Source organism: Synchiropus splendidus, chromosome 14, assembly GCF_027744825.2.
Source record: "Synchiropus splendidus isolate RoL2022-P1 chromosome 14, RoL_Sspl_1.0, whole genome shotgun sequence".
Classification (NCBI taxonomy): Eukaryota; Metazoa; Chordata; class Actinopteri; order Syngnathiformes; family Callionymidae; genus Synchiropus; species Synchiropus splendidus.
The window spans coordinates 20,708,051-20,722,291 of NC_071347.1; the positions used below are offsets into that span (position 1 = coordinate 20,708,051).

The 14,241-nt window shown below is 48.7% G+C and overlaps 1 protein-coding gene across 3 annotated transcripts in view; it reads left to right on the forward strand.

Moving 5' to 3' along the window:
- Window positions 1-14,241, forward strand: part of plxnb2b (plexin b2b) — a 150,998-nt gene that overhangs the window by 55,305 nt on the left and 81,452 nt on the right. For all 3 annotated transcript variants that reach the window (XM_053884847.1, XM_053884846.1, XM_053884848.1), the window contains one exon: window positions 8,075-8,181. The gene's annotated coding sequence lies outside the window, so the exon portion shown is untranslated. The remainder of the gene's footprint in view (window positions 1-8,074; window positions 8,182-14,241) is intronic.

Here is a 14,241-nt window from a genome sequence, read left to right on the forward strand (position 1 = left end):
TTCCCGATTGCGTCGGCAGGTTTGTGAAGGATGTCGCTGCCAGCTGTCTTCTTCATGGACGACTGCCAGCCTCTCCCTGTATCTCTTGTCATTTCCTCTTTTATTCCATCTTCCTCCCCCCCCGCCTCCCGCTGTTTATCTGTTAATGAACTCTGTGTCTTGAGCCTGTTTCTATTTCCATCTCCGGGAGTGCGTTCGCCAGGGCGTGGGCGGCTCGGCGCCGCGCTGCAGGCTGGGCAGGTGGGAGAGTGGCCAGGTCGGCGCACAGTCTGCGTCCAGCTTGCCGGGCCAGCTCTGCAATCTGTGTGCGAAACACAAGCATTTCCCTGCTGACCGCTCAGCTTTTCCAGCCGCGTGCTAAAGGTCAGAGGAGCTCTGGCAGGCGCTTTGTGGCCGTCACCGAAGAAAGATGGCCGTCACGAACTCATGATCTCTGGCGGCGATAATGACCATAGGTGTGAACTCCAGACACATGCCACCTCAGCCCTCACGAGTCGAGACTAGGACGAACTTGAGCCACTTTTTTTGTGACGTCTGATTCTCTATAAAATAAAGACTCCTCCCATGGTGTTGGGGAGTTCACCAGTTGGACAGCAGGGGGCGTGGAGGAACTTCTTTTTGTGATGTAGCCATTAGCACTGTGATGTTAGGAGCCAAACAATTCCTCCTTCCAGCATTCAGTTCTCTTTAGCCTTTATTGCATTTACCCTGAGGCACTCCGGTTGACTCCCAGTCTATCTCAGCTTTTGACATTTTTCAGCATTAGCTGTTAGCATGGTGAAGCTAATGTTGCTCCAAGGACCAACTAAAAAGTCTGACAACCAAAATGACTCAGCAGATCAATCTGTTTGTTGCTGTTTTTCACCAAGTTAACTGATGTTTTATACACTTGCGCTGACTTATTTTCATGCTTTCCTTTTTTGTTTTTTTGGGTGATTTTATTGCTGTGTTGCTAAGCTCGTATTAGCAGCAAAAATTTTTTTTTTTTTTAATCATCAGAGCGTTATACATACATTTTTTGATGTTATGAGTAGCCATTAGCCTTTAGCAAGGAAATAAAATCCAGGTTTTTAATACCCCCCCCCCAAAATAAAGGCTTGAAGTATTTAAAACAGCAGTGAACTTGTTGAAACATACCAATAGACATATTGATCTGCAGGGTAATGTTTAGACTTTTTCGTTGCAACATGGCTCCACTGTGCTAATGGCTAATGCTGAAAAGTTCTCTTTTTGGAAGTAAGACTAGTTTAGCAGGCGTCAGGTGCTCGTGTCTTGACAAGGTAATTAAGAAATACGGTAGATAACAGTATTTCACAATCATAAAACAAACTTTAAGAACTAGCCAGAAGTGTGTCCAAAAACTTGGTGAAAATGTCAACCAAAACATTGAAAAAAAGCAGCGAATAAAACGGTGCCTCTGTTGGTTCTTGCCGCAACATAGATCTCGATGGATCTCGAAAAGAAACGTAACATGTTAAATGACCAGCCTCGCGAGCCTCAACACAAGAAAGAAGTGAGAAGTTGTGCGTTTTCGTCACCGTAAAACCGAATCGGAGTCCATCCTGATGGTTTTTTGAAAGCCGGTCCGCTTCCCTCTGAACTCTGCGTGACCCCGACCCGCTGCGAGCCAGCGCACTGATCTGCTGAAAGTCTGTGAAAGTGAGACCTCTGTCCTCCGTCTCTCCTCCTCTCCCAGCCTCTGTTTACATTCTCGCAGGTTTGCTTAAGGAGTTCTGACTCTTCAGCTTGAGCTCACTTGGCCTTTTGATGATATCAATTAATCTGGGGGGGCCACGCTGGGCAAAGCTAATTGTGCCTTCAAACCAGTCGCAGCCGAGGATTTCCATCTCATTAGCCGCTCGGCTCCGTAATGTGGCCCTCTTTTTTTTTTTCCCTCTCTATCTCCGTACATCATCCCGCTCGGTGGCCTCGTGTTGTTTATCCGCCATCCTCTGTAATGTGCCTCCTTTTTATGGCCCGTGATCCCCGGTTGTCGTCTAGTGTGGGTTTTTCAAGGTCCCCTCATTGATCACGCGCTTTGATATCCTTGTTACTGTGTGATTCATCTTCAGTTGGTGGTATCAGAACCGCGGCCCGCTGGGCCACGCCGGGCTCTGATGATGCTCGACGACGAGAAAAAAGGACTGGAATCTTTTATTTTCTCTGCCTCTCCCAGAACCATCTGTCTGGTGCTGGCCCAACATTCTGTGCTGAATCGTATTAGCACTCGCAAATATCCGCGTTTCTGTCGGAGACTCCTGCTGACTGACGCTCGCCGCTGAACCGGAGCAGATTGGAGTGGCGAGAGTGACGGCTGTCATCTTGTGTTGCTCATCGGATCCTAACGTGGTCCAGCGCAGGCTCGGTCTGGGATCCCGGCGAGTGTGGTAGTCCAGACCACACCGACCGAGACCACGGCATTATCCAGACTGACACCAAGACAGTACCTATCTGGAGTCTCAAACTGATCCACAGATGAGCCGCAGTAGGTGCAGGCACACGTTGGTTAACCAATCAGGTGTCAGCTGAAACAAGCGGTATCTTATTGGTGTTTAGTATCAACAAGAAGCGGCTCCCACTGTGGCCCTTTTTGTGGATCAGCTTGAGAGCCCTGATAAATATAAAAGAAAAACCACAAAGCTCAATAAGAATCCAGAATCCTTCTCCTTTACCGATGATGCTGATCAGCCATGATGGTTCTTCTCTGTCGGTCTGGACCTGTCCAGAGTCTGCCCGGTCCGTGGTCAAGACGAGGCAGAGTGAAGATGCATTTCAGGAGACCCTAAAAAGTGCTCTTGAGTTTGGTCTCCGGTACTGCTACACTAATCCCAGCGTTCTGATGTCGATATTGGAGTTGAACGTTTGGACGTTCATTGTTGGTCTTCAGAGTGAAGCTTGGATTTAGAACTGATGGTCCATCATTCCCAAATCACCGGCTGTCACACAACGGTGAGCCTGAGCTATGTAGCTATGTAGCTATGTAGCGTCAGAGGATGGAGGAAATTGGTCGACCTGTAACGTCCTTTCCTGAGTCATACTGCTCCACATAAAAAAGGTGAAGAAGTTAAGTAGAATCAAGTGTTTCGTCACCAAAAAATGAAAAGGAAACCTTTAAAAACAACTTTGTTATAGTCAGTCAACTTGGTAAAACAAAAACAAGAATGAAAAAACACTAAATTAAACGATTGATAAAAGCAAATAGTCAAAGAAAAAAAGGTAAACGTCAAAGAATTGAAGCACATAAAAATTAAAAAAGCAAAACACGTCCCTATAAGTTGAAAAATGATTTTATCCAAAATATCTCCCATCATGACGAAGTCGAGTAGAAAGATTAACTCAAAATAAACTTGACAGAAGCAAAAAAAAAAAGTGTTGGTGAAAGTCCAATGTAATAAAAAAAAACAAATGCAAGAAAAAAGAATACTCTAAATAGACTTACTTTGCCTAAGAACAAACCATGTAACCGAAAAAACCTGGAAAAAAATGTTATGGAAAATAAAAGGTTTGATCAATGAATGAGTGAAAACCAAATAGGCAATCATAATTATTGATAAATAGAGTCACAGGAACAGTGAAAACAGAGCTCCTTCATTCAACCATACGGTCCATTGTTTGGTAAGTTGACTGTAAAACAGGAGAATGGCTTGGCGCTAGTCCCAAACATGTAGCCGTCGTGAAACAGTTTGGCTCCGTATCTGCGTGTGACTCTTGAATAACCGATCAAAACCAGTTTAATTCCAGCCATGTAAAGTGTTTCCTTTTGTGTGCTGAGTCAGGTTTGCGGCGAGGGATTGCAGCTGAGGTCACCAGCAAAGTGAAATTCTCTAATGCTAATAAGCTAGCGAGTTAGCGGCCCTGTCAGCGGTGGCTAATCTTGCGCTGCTTTAGCGGGATGATTCGGCCTTAAGTCTGTCTGCTCCCCTTATTTGGGGCGATAGCGGCTTTTATCCCGGGCTTCCATTTCTCTTTAGAAGCTTCCCAGTGACTCGGCGGCTCGTCCTCGGTCTGCTCCGCTGCTGTGAAATGAAATTGCCTTCTAGTTTGTTAAAAGATTTTCTTGTCGCTGCCTTGTACCACTCCGGCGGTGAGATCACTCTGCCAGGCTAAAAGTTCCCCACAAAAACTGGAGAATCACGGGGCGCTGGCGTTGGGAGCTTACATAAATAAATAAAACCGCTTTTTTCCCCTCCCCGAATTAAATCTGTTTGAAGGCGACTTTATTTTCTGACAAAACACAAATTAATTCCGGCATGTTGTCGCATTACATTAAAGCATGAAGTGGCCTGCTGGTGTAACGGAGCGCAATCCTATCTCCGGTTGCCATGGCAGCAGATCTGTTGTAGCGTCAAGGACCAGCTGTTTTGTCCCGCTGGATTACTTACAGGATCCGTCCACACGACCGCCTTTTATTTAGCGCTTGAAAATGAGCTGTGGTCACATGACTGCGATGGGGATTGTGCGCTCTGCAAGCCGCACTGAGAGTCTGGATCCTTTGAAAAGTTCGGGCATTGTGAAAAACGACTGGCTGCTCTGGCAAACCTAGGTGTCCCCAGTGTCCTGGGTCTCCTACCAGGTCCCTCGAACACCTCACTGTGGACATGACCGGGAGCAGCATGACCCGGGTCTCCGGTGTCCCTGACTCCCACCTGGATGACAGAGTCCAGCCACTGTAGCTGCTGTCTTATCCATTCAGTCACACTTTTGGCTCAGCTCTTTGTTCACCACCACCAGTTTATCAACTTTAAAATAACCCATTCCGTGCTGCTAATCTCCGGCACCATCCTCACGGCGCCCCCCCACCCCCTTCTCTTCCGCCTTCACCCCGCTCTCGTCACCGCTTCCATCTGCCCTGTAACTTCGCAACTGTTCTTCACGCTCGCGCCCGACACCCGCCGTGACGGCGTAGCGGAGCGGCGATGCTGGAAGGCGACTGTACCGCCAATCTTCATCACGTCGAGAGAGCGCACCTGCGAGAACAGATGTCCCTGGGGCGCTGGGCCTCAACACCCCTCAGCCCCCCTCCATCTATTCTGGGCTCCAAGAAGTTCTGAGCCTGAGCGCCTCCAGAACCAACCAGGGAGGGGCCAACCCTGGCATCAGGTGGAGGGAGGGAGCCTGAGGCTCTGCCCCTTTTATCTGTGGTTAGACCAAACAAGTCCGACACGTGTCCGTGCCAGTCTTGTTTGTATCTAGTGAACATGCGCTGTGTGTTAAAATATGCGTTTTAATGTTGTTTATTTTGGTTTTCGCTGGAAAGAATTAATATCCAGTACCTAAGTAAATTGACTTGTTTAGATGTGTTGAGTGAGGTGGTCTTTCATCTGACAGTTCTGTGCCGGTGCCATCTTGAAGCTTCAGAACTAATGCAGAATTTGATTCAACGTCTGCTTTATCAACTTTTATTGAGTGATATCCGGCAACGACTAGTCGACTATCATCAGTCTACTAGTCGTGATGTCGTCGTTCTCTTGGCACAGTCCACCGTTACAGGATGAATGCCTGAGACTTCAGGGTCAATTGACCTATTTTGTGCAAGTAAAATTGAAATGTAATGTTTTAAAACAGCATTTAACTCTACACAAGTCTTTACAACATTTATTTAGATATATTTACAACACTGTAACCCGCCATGTTTGCGTGTTCGCCAACCCGTACGTGTCATATGCCGACGAGTTTCGACAAATCGCTGTGGTAGCCGGTGAGTGGTCGACTTCCAAAATAACTGCACCCTAATCCGACATCAACAATCCTCTTATTGCCATCTTGACCCGCATCGCAGCCTTGTGCCGCAAGAAATGGAAGTAAATGACGTTTGGCAGCGGCGAGGCGACGGCTTGGATTTGGTGTGAGTGCTGTGTTACAAACTACTGATACAAGCCTTAAATCCGCTCATCGACTCGGCAACGACTCCGACCTCAGTCTCACTGTGCTGCTTCTTGTTCTTGGTTGGGCTGAACAGGTGTAGCAAACGTGCATTACTGCTCCCTACAGGCCACAAATGTATCATCAGCTAGCTCCCAGTCAGACGAGGCTTCTCCCTGTAACATCATGGCATTTTCATCTGGCAATGTCTCGTCGCTCGTGATAACTCTGCGTCTCAGAGACATTTATTTTTTGCTTTGTAATCAGGAAAACAAATCCCGATCTCTAAATGTGAAGCCCTCTGCGCCGGAGTTCCCCTTCGGTTCCTCGCTGATTTCAGATTGACATTTGGAGCTGGAGATTATGCCGCACCTTTGTGTGGTATTGCAGTTTGTGTGTGACCACAATGTAAACTTGTGGCAGCGGAGTGACTCGGTTCGCTGCTGCTTCTCTTCTAAACCGTCAAAAGGATCAACGGCGCGGAAATCTGATAGCTCCATTATCATAAATCAATTCTGAGCCCTTTTTATGAGAGATCATCGTGAGCGCCCCGTTTTGACCTTTAAAAAACGGCCTCTCAGATTACAGCGGGGTTTAATTCATAAGAACAGGCTTACGTGACCACACGCTGCCGCGTCCGGCTTATGCCGCGCCGAGATTTGCAGACAGCATCAGTCGCCGCGGCGTCATTCTGTGCGGTTGTCTGCAAGAAAGCAGCTTTTTTTGTATTCAAACCAGGTCGTTTTAGATCAGCTTTAATGAGCTCGCCAGACAGAATGATCTGTATTAGCGACGATAAAAGTCTCACGTTCAGCAGAGATCATGTTTTTCTCCGGTCCGGTGGTTTAAAATAGCTCTCACGCGGCACTTCTCCCGTCACCGACACGTCGAGCTGCCCACTCACAGGAGCGCTCGCTGCAAACGTCCACTTCACCTTTCATGTGTCGACAGTTGACCCGCTCCGACCAGTCTCTGCTTCCAACGTGATGAAAATATCAGCTCTGCTTGACGTCTGCTTCTTCTCACGGCGGAAACTGCTTTAGTCAAAGGAGCGTGTCGGTTTTGCTGCCTATGTTGTCGCTGAAATGACGGATATTCAGCGCCGAACATCTGATCGGCTTCCTGACCGGAACCTGAATGGGGCACTTGGGTCAAATATTCTTTCCACTGCACCCGACAGGAGGCCCAGCGCCTCTCCTGATCCCGGCCCAGTGCTTGAACACTCCTGTTATCTGTTTGTTAATATAGTGGACAACATCTCCGACTGTCACGCGGTAGACCAGGGTCCGATTCCCTGTCTGAGAGTTGAGATTCTCTTTTGTCAATTCCTACCTGCAGATCAATAAAGTGTGTATCTACCTATCTAAAACTGTGACTTCAGGTAAAGATTAACCCTGAGTTTGTCCTGTCCGACGGGTCCTAGCAAAGGTTGCGTTACATGTATTAGTGAGCAGCTCTTGATGCACTCACAAGAGAATGTTTGGCTAATTGACCAACGCTGACCTGGATTCTGGAGCCTCGGAGGAAACCCTGAGTTCCCTGGTGGGTGGTAGATCCACACGAATATCAACCTCAAGAATCTACGGAAACAAGTCCTGAACTAGCTTTGTCTTGTCACCTCCCTGACTGGCTTAAGTCTGGTCCAACCCAGGGTTTTGGGATTTGGATCCCCATCCTTATCCAGGCTTGTGGACATGATGTATGCAGAGTTGGTTGCTGCCAGAACTTAGCTCTGTTAGCTGTTAGCTTTATTCCAACTGAACGATTCTGCAACTCCAGAACAACCTGACTCTTTACATGTCCTTTGTTGGTGGTCGATCCCAAGGAACACTGTCTACAAGAAGGTCCTGGTTTGTCTCCCAAGCGAATCTTGGAGAGGACCATCAAGCCACAAGGCGTTCCCCATCCGTCCGGTGCTCCTTTAAGAACAAATGCAGTCAGGGTAACAATGACCGTGAAGGGCCAGGAGTGGTCACCTGATTGGCCAAGAGATGGTCCTAGTCAGTCTGTAGTCCTTGTGGACTGACACGCTTGTGCACAGCTGGATGAAGCCGTTGCTACTCCAGGATTCTGGCCCACATGAAGGCCCCCAGAACGGTAGCATCCATGTCAAACTCGTACGGTGTCGGGTCCAGATGAACCTCAGTCTGTCTGCTAAGTTACATGGTGACAACCTCAGGATTAGCTTTAAACCAGTTCTGTCTTTTCACAGGTGGTTTGGGCTCAAACTTCTCCTGGTTTGTACGGATGGGGCTTCTGAAGACCTGCTAGCTGTCGAACAACCAAACTGATTTCTCAAGTTCGTGGACCGACTGAATGGTAAGTGACAGATTTTTATTTTCACCAAGACTGGCGTGGCTAACGCTAGCAACATATCATTCTGTCGTTTCTTCCTCCGGTTGTGATGTTGCAGTGAAACTAAACTAAAAGGAAATGTCTCTACTGACCGAGGCATCGTTGCCGTTGATAGATATTTTGACTGAGATCAAGTGAGTAGTCAGAGCGGTGGAGCATCCCATTCCTCACTGGGCTCTGAAGGATGAAGCCACGATGTTGAGTTAAATGAAAAAATGTAAAACGCTCAGTCTGACAAAGTGAATCTGCCATGAATCAACATCTCCGAGCTGCGAAAAGTGTTAATATTTACACAGTTAATAAGTTGCCAGAGAATCAGAGCGACACCTGCTGCGTCTCTTCTCCGTCTGCGGCTCAAACTTCCCGAAACGAGGACGGAAATCCCCCTCCGGCTGCTGTCACGGTAGATCCAGGAGTCTAATCTGCAGGGATCATCTCCCAGTCGTCCTTCACGTGGTGTGACCTAGTGATAACCTACGCTGACCAGTGGCGTCCCCTCCGTGGTGGCAGCAGCAGTCCGGCTCTGTCCCGCATCGATCAGGACTCGTATCTGCTCTCTGATCCTCGTGTTGTTGCACGAGTCGCTTAATGATCTATCGACTCCATTTATTGATCCGAGCGGCCGTCCACCGCGGAGCATCTAGTGAGGAGGGACACTCCGGCCGCCCACCGCCTCCTCCTCTGCTGGAGTGTTGGTTTTCAGAGAAAAACAGAAGCTGCTGCTTGGAGAGGCTTTAAGCTGGCAGGGCGTCCGGGTGTCTTGGGGCCACCGTACTTTTAGACAGGATGTCTTGTGGACGCACTATGTTTCCTCTGTTTTCCTCCAGTTTGGTGAATGCGACTGAAGAAACGACTTGCAGGATCAAGTATCTTCAGTTTGCGTGTTCGCTAGCTGCTAACAAGCCAGTGAAAAGTTCACACGTGGAATGAAGAAGAACCGCGGTAGGTCTCAAGTCGCCACTTCCTGCAACAGCTGTGGCGACACGTCGAGTCAGGTGACGCTGAGCTGCTGCGATGAGACTAAAGTGCGTCTCTCAACCACAGGAGGAGAGAAGTTGTTGGTTTGAAGGTTTCATACTCGGAGCCCGTCATTGATCGGCGCGAGCGTCGAGTCCGCCGACTTCATATCCATTAAAGCCGTCAGTCGATGGGCCAGAATATCGTTAATCACAATTAATTGAGCGAAATTCTGCGCTCAGTGTTTCAGTGGATTAAAGGGAAACAAATGTGAGCTCGCGTGGTAATTTATATGGATCAATAAAGTTTTCACTCGTTCACTCGAAGTCCTGCCTTGAGCGACTCGTGCCAGTGAGCCATTATAGTTCTGAGTCAAATGTGAATGACTGGATGGTAGTTTAGCTTCGTGACTGTCGACTCGAGTCACAGGCGCTTGATTTGATGGCGATCTGTTGAGTCAGACTCACTTCCTGTTTTGGCTTTTGACTCATGTTCGTTGGATTCAAATGCATCTGAATCATGAATCTCTTCCTGCCTGCTTGCGGAGAGTGGACCGAGTAGATTTAACAGAGACGTGTCTGAACTCCAACTGCTTATTATAGAGACTCACTTGGAAATGTCGGACTCGGTGTGACTTGCATAGCGCACAAACAACATTAAAAATTGAGTCCCAGATGAAAAACCTCGTGATCTAACCCATGAGTCTCAAGAGGACTCATTGCTTTTGTACACTAGAGTATTCCTTGTGATACATGTTACCAAGACTCACCCAGATATGTAGGACTCCTTAACTAAAACTATAGTGTGGCTCGTCATTAGGATAGGTGACTAGGGAGCCCTCTAGTGGACAGTCAGGTGTGCTAAACTCAGAAACCAGCTGAAAGCCTGATTTAAGCTTCCGCTGGTAGGACTCAGAGGCAGTGAATCAGTAGCAGGAGCATCACATAACAGCGCCGGCCTGAGGCCCGGTAACATGATGTTCCTGCAGTGCGTGCAGGTCAGGAGCACAGCTGGCTCCCCGGGCACGAGGCAGACGACAGAGTGGGCTTTTAAATAGTGACAGTCTTATGAAATTAACACGATCGATATCGGATGACTCTCAAGCCGTTCAATTTTACACTTGCTGCGGGGAACAGATGGCGCTGGCTGATAACTGTGCCGGAGGAGGATCGGCGGTGGCGGCGGCGAGCGCGAGAGGCCGGATCCTCTCCAGCACTGCGGGGAAGAGAAAAGAGGTCGGGGAGGTTTCACCCGACCTGCGAGTTGTGTCATGAATAGCTCATCGCACATCAGCTCCAACCGTCTATTTACACAACTCACGACCCCCTTCAAGAATCCAGGCTCCCACAAAAGAGTCAAATTCATCAAGTTTCTTTGTGCAGCTGCAGGAGTGCCTGGGCTCAGTGCCGGCCAGAAAACAGGCTTTCCAATGGCGCCCTCAGGCTAGCTGGCGAGGAGGAGGAGGAGGGTGTTGGGGCTGTTTTCCTGACTTGGGACGTTACCTGTTCCAGCTGCAGGGAGCCCATGGGAAGCTCTTTTCACTGCCTTCTCATGACATACATATTTTGCTCGCTATCTTGTCTGTCAAAAGAAGAATTAAAAAATGCCGACGGGTACGAGAGCAGCAACAGAAACGTGGCTATACTGTACCTCTTCCTCTGGTGTGGCCTGCCTGAACACGTCCAGCCTTTCCTGCATCACTTCACAGTGAAGATGGCCACGAGAGGTGTGAATCTTTTACTATCTCTTGGTTTTTGGGGCCACAATTCGATGTAAAATAGATTTTCCGATTCAAAATGGTTTTATTGATCATGATTTCTTCTCATGATCTAGAGAGACGCTTGTTTCGAGGTTTCCACTTTGTTTTAATACCTTTGATCTTCAAAAAGAGACAGTTTTTCTTTTATTTATTTGGTGGGTGATTCAGATCCTGAGCTGCAGATGCAGGTGTAGAACCTGATCCGCTCTATAATTGATGGTTGTGTGGTGATGAGTGCGGACTCATCTTCCCTCCTCGTAAATCTCTCTGTCACGTCGACGCAGGTCTCCTCAGACTTCATATCCCCAGGCGCGTTATTGGACACCGGAGCTGTTCTGGGATTCCTCGCGGGCCTCTTCTTTCCCGCGTGTTTCAAGTCTCTGCCGCGACTAGAAAGTTACAGGTCTGGGCAGCGCGAGAGGGATCCCAGTTCCCGCAGCTGGGCTGGCCACATCTGGATGTGATTGGCAGGAGAAAAAAGGGTCCCTGTGTTCTGGGAACTGGCAACCAAAGTGTGACCCAACCCAGTATAAACCAGACTGGCACAGTGCAGCCAAGTTTTGGGGGGAAACTGTTCCACTTCACCCCTCCTTATTTTATCCCAACTTGGCCTGCTCTCTTAATCCCTCAGCAAAGCCCCTGGCACCGCCTTTTGCCTATAAACCGCCTTCACAGAGTTCCGTCCGTCCAAGTCGACACGAGCGCCGGGCTGCAGCGAGCCAGGTGGACGCAGAGCGCCGCGGCTTTTCCGAGGCGACTCTTGCGTCGGGGATGAAGCTCTTTGCTCATCTCGCCCCCATCCTGGATGCAGGAGTAGGTGTATGCTCCTCCGAGTTCACCATGTGTGGGGCCTCCAAATGACCTTTGTGACCCCAAGTATGGCTGTGCTTGAGTGAACCTTATGATGCTCTATGAGACGTTCGTTTGCAACCAGGAAATGCTGAGTCAGCACAAGCAGCCAGATAGCTGGAGCTCTCAACATTGCCATAAAAAAATGAGTGAAAGGAAGAGTGCTCTGATGTCCCTCCACCAGGCTTTTAGCTAGCAGTTTGAAGTCTGATAAACAACAAATAAACCAGCTTCCGAGTCAAATAACAACAGACATGAACTCAGTAAGTGTTGCCACAGTAACACATTGAGATGAGGGGAGCAAATATTCCTCCCATTAGAAAGGAGTGAGTTAGTTTTGTGAACGATTTGGAACTCATCTGTGGTTTCCTCCTGTCATCAGCGTCAGCCATCCCATCAATAGCAGCACGCTTCCATGCCGCGAGTGTCGCCACTTACTATGTGATTACGGTGGTAAACAAATATGGCGACTGCGATGGCCAAAATACTGTTGCGAAAGGTTTGAGAATCTGCGAATTTGGATCATATTCGGCGAAATTACTGGGCGGAAACATAATTGAATGTAAACCAGTGAGATGACACGATGAGTCGGGTGTTATACAGGCACTACCAAAACGTTTAGGACGTCCTGCTGAGGAAACAGGACGTTCGGTTTTGAGTGCAGGACGGCGCGCCGTTTTTTCATGTTGTGCAACGCCCTCTAGCTTGAAGCCTGCCCTCCTCTCAAGAGCCCGAACTTCAGTGAAGCTGCTAGCTGTTGTCACGCGCACGCTTAGCCTCCCGCCCTCCGTTTGGACGTAGCGTAACTGAGCCCTCAGCGCTGCAGGGACTGTTTTCTGCTCTTGTTAAGCGAGCGACTGGTGACTGGGCGACGAGCCGGGGCGTGCGGGAACCCTAGCTCGACATGACACGGCGAGCCAGCGAGCGAGCGGGCCGCCCGAGGCGCAGGGACGACGCCAGCACTCGACTGGTGTTTCCACACATGCCGCAGCTCCGCTGACCCGCAGCCGCATAATGACCGTGGGGTTAATTCCCTGGGAGAGTCTCTGCTCTGGCAGGGGACACGATTAAAGTGTGGAGCACAAGTGCATCGCCGCCGTCCTCCTCCCACCATCCTGCCTTTCTCACGCTGCCAATAAATCACCTCCTGCCTCTCTTCTTTTTCCTTTCTCCTGCATTTCTGAAGTTAAAAATAATTTCGGCAGCAAACGGCGCAGAAAGCTCCCGCTCCTTTTAAAAAAAGCCCTGAATCACAACAGAAATGTTTGAGGGAGAGTTGCGCCGGCAGAGAGCGAGGAGTGGAATTACACGGGGCCAATCTCCTACTCCATCTGCGAGTGCTGTGAGGAGAGGCAGAAATGCCCATTTCCCCACCGCATTAAGTGATTTGCTGGGCCACGTTTGCGCGGGATTGTTCGCGGCGAGAAATCCTCCATTTGCATGACATTTTCTTGCTGTGATGGAGAGAGTTGTTGAAGACTGTTACCCGCTGCTGCTTTTTTTCTCTCCCGCCAGCGCAATTGCTTTTACAAATAATGTTTGCAAATGAAATCAGCAAGTCACAGTTTACGCCGAAATCTGCTCCCAATGTTCCCCCCGAGGGCCGTTTCGGGCAGCGACGGCCGCGCACCGCTAGATTTTGGAACGAGTTGGCTGTCCGACTGGTAAACTAGTGCGTGGATGGGATGGATGTCGGGGTTGGTGAACTGCAGATGACCTTCACACAACACATGTTTTATTGTTGGCCGACGCTGTCGGTTTCAGTGGAAGTTTTTCAGAAGGAACCGCTGCAAGTTTTGGAAAGTCAGGGTCTGAAAAACATCTGTAACAGCTGGGCAAGTGAGGCCGATGCCGCGGGAAACTCCGGTAGCTCTCAGAAACACACGGATAAACTCACTAATGCCGTTCAATAAAAGCTTGTATCCTGATGAAGTTGGAAGTTCAGAAACTGCTGAGCCACTTCTGGGTGGTTTCACCAGTCCAAGATCTCAAGTGTGAGATGTAAGTGTATCAGTTGTGAGTGGAATTTATCTTTGGTATGTTCTCCAACTAAGTAAATATGACTAAAGTTGCATCAAACATATGCAAACTTTTGATCATCAAAACTAGAACCTCCGCCAACCAGCTTCAGTTCATGCAGATTTTCCTGGATTCCTGGATCCAGACGGCGACCTGGATCACTCCCAGAATCGAATCATTTGTTCCTCCTGTTTCACATATTTCCGATAAAATTCAAGCAAATCTGTCCGTAACTGCAAGTTATTTTGAAAACCGTCAGACAGAGAGACTAACCAAGGCCATCAAATACATAAATCCCGTACATTCCGGACTATTGAGCGCACCATAATATTAGCCCCACCCACTAGATTTAGGAATGAAAACAGATCTTGTTCGTCCATAAACCGCAGCGGTCTATTAGCCGCGGGTGCAGTGGTGCTATCTGCGCCGTAGAAAAGCAT